This window comes from Montipora foliosa, chromosome 8, assembly GCF_036669935.1.
Source record: "Montipora foliosa isolate CH-2021 chromosome 8, ASM3666993v2, whole genome shotgun sequence".
Taxonomy (NCBI): Eukaryota; Metazoa; Cnidaria; class Anthozoa; order Scleractinia; family Acroporidae; genus Montipora; species Montipora foliosa.
Genome location: NC_090876.1, coordinates 30,265,522 through 30,273,021, shown reverse-complemented (window position 1 = coordinate 30,273,021; position 7,500 = coordinate 30,265,522).

Sequence of the window (7,500 nt, the reverse complement as noted above, 5' to 3'; positions counted from 1 at the left end):
AAAAGGTTTCGAATTGTCCACGTTTTGATGTTTCTCTTGCTGCTTTCATAATTAAATCATTTCCTTTGCTTTCTTCTATAGAAAAATTACATCGTCTAACTAGTGAATTCCATGGTTAATTTATGCTAAAAACCAATATCGCATGAATCATGAAGCGATGAGTACGACATTGGTTTTGCAAGTGAAATTTAATTTAGAATTCACAAGTTTGGAAATGAATTTTTCTTGAACCGCATGAGTTTTAAAAGAAAACACGCACACCCTCAGTGAGCAAACGGAAAAGGAAAAAAGCCATTTCAGAGTCAACTGTCAATAGCCAGTGAATAGGAATCATGCTAAAATTGGAAGCCATAAAAAAACTTTTTCAGCGCAAGGTCAAAGAAGAGTTTTACTGATGTACTTTATTCCAGTATATCTCTGAAAACGAAATCATCCACTTTTTGATGTATTTCATTGAAACACGCCAGCTTGGCTTGAAACAAGAATCGGCAAAATATGGCAATACAACCAAGAAAGGACGAACTTCACACAAGATCCGCTCCAACATGTAAATAACACTTAAATGCTTTAAACAAAATTCTGAAAACACAAGCAAGTGAGATTTCTTTGACTATTTTAGCGACGAATCTGTATTTTCTTTGATGAAGCAAAATAGAACGAGATTATAAAATAGAACTCCAAAGAAAATAACGGATGTCAACCAAAAAACTGAGCTCAAAGGACTTCTCTGTAGTTAGTTGTTTTAGTTAAACGTAGTGTCAACAGTTCACGAAAAACAACAACGTGAAAAACAACAACGCGAAAAACAACGGCATCGCGAATGTCTTTGTTTGCCTATTTTAGCTACGAATCCGTATGCTCTTAAATAAAGCAATGTAAAACGAGAGTACAAAATAGAACTCCAAAGAAAACAATGGATGTCAAACGAAAAACCAGGTTCAAAAAGTTGTTTTAAGTTCAATGGCGTGTCAACAGTGCAAGAAAACCACCAACTCGAAAATAGCAAATCAGCAAATCAGCAAGGTGTTGTCAGCAAAATCATGTAAATACTCGCCTTTTTGAAGAATAACCAAGCGTTTCATTCCATTGCTGATGCTTTTCCTTTTCTTTGCAACGGTTAGTAAGCAAAATCTTAAATTTTAAGAGATGAAATCCAATGTTTTGGTGCGCTGTAGTAAAAACATTTTCAATTAGCCACAACAGTTTCAGCTCAGAACAGATTTTGAACCGTGATTCGTATCGTAAAAAGGTAGGCTCGATTACCAGCCGCTGTTTTGGGAAATGAGCCAGCGCTCACTCCCGAAATCTCGGCTGGACGCGTGCGATTTCCTTTGTTGGTTTTAGCCAATCATGTTACCGTCTGCAGATTTTCGTCTGCCAGGATTGTCGCATAAATTATCACATCAAAACAGAGTTGTCAAAATGGCGGACGATATCACGCAGATGAATTTGGCTTTCAAGCAAGTTTTAGAGTCATTTAAACTTCAAAATTTAAAAGATTCTCAGCGAGAGGCACTGCAACACATAGTTAAAGGTCAAGACGTGTTTGTCATTCAACCAACGGGGTATGGAAAATCATTGATTTTTCAGTGATATATCACAAACAGTTGCAGTGCTAGAGATACTTCCTTTCTTAGACATAAATATAATCATTTTTTTTTTATTTAGTCTTTAGTTCTTTCTCGGGCACATACGTGCAGTATGTGTTATTGATAAAAATTACAGCTGAGAATAATTTTTTTGCCAAGGATTATTACTAAGTTCCTATGTCCTCTGATTTTAAGTGCTTGAGATTATGGATACCAAGAGAAAGGAGGCAAAGAAAAAGGAGAATACAACTAAGCTAAAATGGAACATAAATGCTATCACAAACTTTAAATTAACCATGCTACACCCCAGTTAACATAACATTATTGTATGTTTCCAATTCAGGGGTTATGCAGTGAATAAAGGGGAAATGGCTTTTGAAAAATGGTTTGGCCGGATCAATGAGATCCGCTCAATTGTAGGTAAAGTCCGCCTGATTGCACTGACTGCTACAGCAAGCACTTCCTCAAGACTCAAGATCATGTGCTCTCTTGAGATGAAAAGCCCAGCATTGATAATGGATAGCCCAAACAGAGATAACATAAGTTATGCTGTTCAAGTTATCACCCCTGATCCTGCTCACACATTTAAGGCATTAGTTAAAGAGTTACGGGAGCACAGAGGATTAACAGAGAGGACAATTATATATTGCCAGACAATCAAAGTCACCAACCTTTATATTCTTTCTTCATATCAGAACTTGGTGATGACATGTACATTGACAATTCTGGTGACCCTAAGAAGAGGACTGTGGAAATGTTTCATAGTAGAATTGATGCTCTCAATAGAGATAATATTTTGGAGTCAATGGGGGAAACAAATGGCTCAGTCCGTGTCTTGATAGCCACCATTGCCTACGGTATGGGTATTGATTGCAAGAATGTCAAGACAGTTCTGCACTATGGCCCTTCTTACAACCTTGAAACATATCTGCAAGAAAGTGGCAGAGCTGGTAGGTCAAACTATGAAATGTGCAAGTCTGTGGTTCTTTACTCAAGCCTTATGATGAAGCACTGTTCTGAGGAAATAAAAAGTTATGTGCGGGAATCATCTTAATGCCGAAGGAAAATACTCCTTAAAAACTTCGATGTGGACCTTGGAAAAGTTCCTTTAATTGAACCAGTGCATAATTGTTGTGACTTTTGCAAGAAAAACTGTAAATGTCAGGGGGACTGTTGTGATTTTGTTTTCTTTAAGTCAAACTTCCCAGATGGCCGAGAGGGTCCAACTGATTGTTTTTCTAGAGTAGTGAGCGATGCTCAGAGGGGTAATCTACGCCAAGAGTTGAACTACCTTAAGAAAGCCTGGAGGGAACAATATTTGCGCAGAGTAAGACTTGAAAACGTGCCAATGTTTACCCCTGCAAAGTTGTCTGGTTTATTTGGAGATCTGCATGTGGAACAGATTTGGAACAATTGTGAGAAATTTTTCACTGTCACTGACATTTTCAAATTTGTTGACATCTGGAATTTTAGTGTGGCCTTAGAAGTTTTGTTTACCTTTAGCCAAGTCTTTCATGATGTTGATGTGTGTGAACCTGTCGAAGACCTCGAACACAGTGATACATCAAAGTTTGCTGATCTGGACATTTTTGATTTTGATGTTGAGGATTCTGTCTTGGCTGGCGTTCAAGATGAAATGTTTTTTATTGCTGAGGATAGCCGTTTTGCACCCAATGAAGAAGAGTCTGGCTCTGATGTTGAGTAAACTGGAGGTTTTGTTCAATCTGTTAACCCACAAATGTCATGATATTCTTTACAGTTCTATACTTAGCTGTTAGGGATTACTGAAGCATTCAAAGCAGTATCATTATGTCTGGTGTCCCTTAGCCAGGACATGTACATGTTGCTTAATTGAGTTTTAATATTACAGGAAATCAGATTTTTAAAAAAAAATTGGCTTAGTTAGAAAATTGGGTCAGGTCACTGTACATCAACTCACAAATATATAAATTACTAATCGTTATAGGCTCAATTTCCACTGTATCCCGGGTCTGTCCCGAACATCAGCAAGTAATCAAGCCTATAACTGTCACTGGAAAGGTCAAAAGCACTTTTGGGTTTTTTCCTACAGTGAGATGATTTAGACGTCCAATCCAAGCAGAACGTACATATAGTTGTAATATTGTGATATAGTTTATTAGGTACACAATGGAAATGTGGCTTGGTATTGTTCAGCTGATCCATATCTAGTCTTGCTTGGAACTAGAGGCTATTAAGGCTGTTGGGTACACAGACTTGTTGTAAATAAACAGTATTGGCAATAGTCTGCTGAAATTTCCCATTTTTTATGTCAAAAGCTGTTCATATAGGTTGTTGGGTGGTATACGTGTAGCTGTATCAGAATCAGTTCCATTGAAGTCTATTTTAGCTTCAGCCTATACTGTAAAGCCCTGAGGGTATTGTACAAAAAATGTTTACTAATTAATTAAATTTAATTAACAACTAATTTTTGTCTAATGCAGACAACCTACCTCAAGAACAGGGTACAAAGAAAGTCGGTTTTATGCCTTGCCATTCGAGCAAGTTCTCAGTAGTATGTACTAGCCCAAGAGTCCTTTAAAAAGCCCTCCCCCCTCCCCTTAAAAAAAAAAAAGTTGATGACCAACATTGATTACAGTGCTTCTGAAATTTGAATTTCCCTAAGAACGTCACTTGCTTTTCGGGCAAGTGATGAACAAAATCCACTACCCCCGGGCTATCAGGTACGACTTTCTTGGCATGGCTCATTTTCCCAAACAGTGGCTGGTAATCGAGCCTAAAGAAGCCACTTAAAATACAGAAAAAAAAAGAAAATTTTCTGTCCCATCAATAGAGCTTTGTGTAGAAAGGTACATTTTTAGTATTTTAGAAAAGATGACTGCCTTCAGGAGGTTAGGCTCAATTACCAGCTGCTGTTTGGGAGATTTGAACAGAAATTTGACGAAACTATGTAATTATTTTGCATGGATTTATCGTGGCCTTTTCCCAAGTCTGACATTTTTCTTATGCTCATTTATCCAAGAGAATAATCCCTTTGATTCTAGCAATTGGAGGTAGTCTCTTGGACAGTTTGGAAAGGAAAACATTGCTTCCCGGGTTGGCTGTTTATCAAATACATTTTGTTCATCAAGTGTTTTAACGACTTTCTTCAAATCTTGCCCTACAGATTTCTTGGAATGTTCACCTGTGATCTTCTTAACTTTCATCTCTAGGTCTAGGTGTTCCAAAAACGCTTTAATGACGAAGAATGCCCAACAAATTCTACGGACAATAGCTTCACTGATATTAGCCCCCAGACCTCTAATCATATCTTTGATCAAATGATTGTCATGTTCCAAGGCTACGTCCATGGCAACATTACATCCTGGCTTGCCATGTTGTTGACTGTTCTGTTCCATTTCATCCTTTCCGCTTCTCTGGGACTGAGCAAAGCATACATTTGAAACATGTGGAACAAAGCCTCCAAAGCATACTTTGTGCTGCCACTGCCATCCTGTTTGAAATATAAAATGAACATCTTGATACATTTTATTATCCTTTCACCATCACCCTCTTTTACGGCATCCATGAAGTTCCGTAACAGTAAAGCCATGTTCATGAAGCCACAGTGATAGTCAAAAATGTCATCTTTGGGTTTAGGATTTTGATCAGTGGGATCAGGCACAGTATTAACAAGTACTGGTTCCTCAGGAATACTGGGTGGGGGGTCATGAGACAGTTCATGCCTCATCCTGTGGACTCCATCATGTTTAAATGAGCTTGAACACCCTGGGAATCTACACGGATACTTGCCATTTGGAAGTATAGGCTGATTAGTTAGTGCTGTTTCCCATTCCTGTAGTGCTTGAATATTGTTGAAGTGATTTTCATAGAGAGTTCCATCAACTACATAGGTTTGAATGAATTCTTTGATCACTCTATAAAAAAAACGTTGGCGCACCACCTTGAGTCCTGTTGCTAATTCTGGACTGATACTGTGCTTTGTGGGTTTGTCTTCTGTTGTTTCCATGCCAAAGAACTTAAGGGCTGCAGCAATGATACTTGCATCCAACACCAAATTCACAAATCGCTTACATAGAGCAGGTTTTTGCTGGGCATCACTGACCACATCGCGCCAGTTCACAAGGTTTCTCAAAGCAAACAGAAAAGTCAGACGCTGAGGAACTGCTGTAGTATCTTGAAAAAAATAACTGGATAAAAGGATAAAAAGTGTGGCTAAATAAACTGTTTCATTTATATTCAAATGAAACATTCTCTCGAAATGTCACTTAATGTGATCACACAGCAGAGGTGGTTTCTCATAGTAGATCTGAAATGCAGTGATTTGACAGGGAAAAAACAACTATTCTCACTAATTTTTCCTATTGAGACACACAATGTGACAGTGATGAGTTATTCCTCTCTGACTTGCAGACTTACATGAAACCAGGAAAACTGTAAACACTGGAAATATTTCTGGAATGTTATTGTGTTGCAAGAAGAAAGTCAGGCAGGTGTGAGAAACTAAACTGTAAGCAAGAAAGCTATTTAGTTTGTGGTTTTGCGGCTAGTTTGTGTCCTAACACAATAAATATTCCTGAAATACTTCAAGTCGTAATGGTTTTACTGGTTTGACTGTACAATGATGTGTCACATGGTAATAATTTGTTTCAAAAACTTACTGATAGGAACTTGTTTTCAAGATGCCAATCAGCAAGTTGAAAGAAGAGGCCCTCCAATCTACGTGTTTTGCTGTAGGCATTGCGAACAGAAAACTGTGCTTGTACACCTCTCTCCATTGTTTTCTGGTCTCCAACAACAGGGACACGGTGAAACACCTCTTTTTCATTATCGAGTACAACCGGCACCAATCCATGGAGTTCCCTTACAATATCGATCATGTCCTCTCCCAAATTTTCATCTTTAAAAATGACACCAAGATGAACCTTATAAGAAGAAAATGACGAAACTGATAATAGTCACTGTACTGTTTTTTTGTTTTTACTATTTGTTACTCATAATAGTTTTTTATTGATATATAATATATATAGGTCAAAAAGACTTCAAATGCTGAAATGCTCTCTTTATTATTTCTCTATGTCCACTTTTGCTTTTAATGTTTGTTTCGAGCAGATTCATGCAAAAAGTTACAGTTATGTGATATAGAAAGCAGTTTTTCCATTTACCCATAATCCTTTGTGGGCATGGCCTATTTCAGATTCAAATCTTTTTTCAGGTTTATTTTGAAAAGGATACAACTTAAATTATTTGTACGATATGGGAAAAATTTGGAGGGTGAAATAGCAATTAGAAGCAGAGATATTGCAATTAACAAGAGTACCCCTAGAATGTAATCATGACCGAGCTACTCATCAATAATCTTACTGTTTCTGTTTTATTCTTCATTGCATCTGAGTACTTATGTTTGATGTGTAAGGGTATGACATCCTTTAAGAGTGGATTTCTGTAAATGTCGACCGGACCGGGAAATATGAAAAAATTGAAAAATACAAAAAAAATTCCCAAGATAGTCCTCAATGACCTATTCATGAAAATACAAATTTGAGCTCGATCAGATAAATATTTTGGAAGTTATGCGACATTTTAGTTTGGGCGGCTATATGCCTTCGTCCTGAGCTTTTTTCGGAGGCTTGAAAGGGGTTCAAGAAACGAGTTTGTTTTGTTTCTACCCTAAATACAATCCAAACTACTAATAGCTCATTTGATTAAGGATATCCTGAGCAACATTTTGATGTGTTTTGGGAGCAAAAGATTTTAATGTGAATTTTTGGCAGATTTTTCAATATTTTCGTAATTTGGATATCGTTTTAGGAGCGAATTTTCGCCCGAATTCAAGTGCTAAAAAACGCATCCGATACATGAGTTTTTGCAATTAAACTTATATCATGTGAAAGAGCATTCTTTGAAGGTCTAAAATCTAATTTCAAAACAC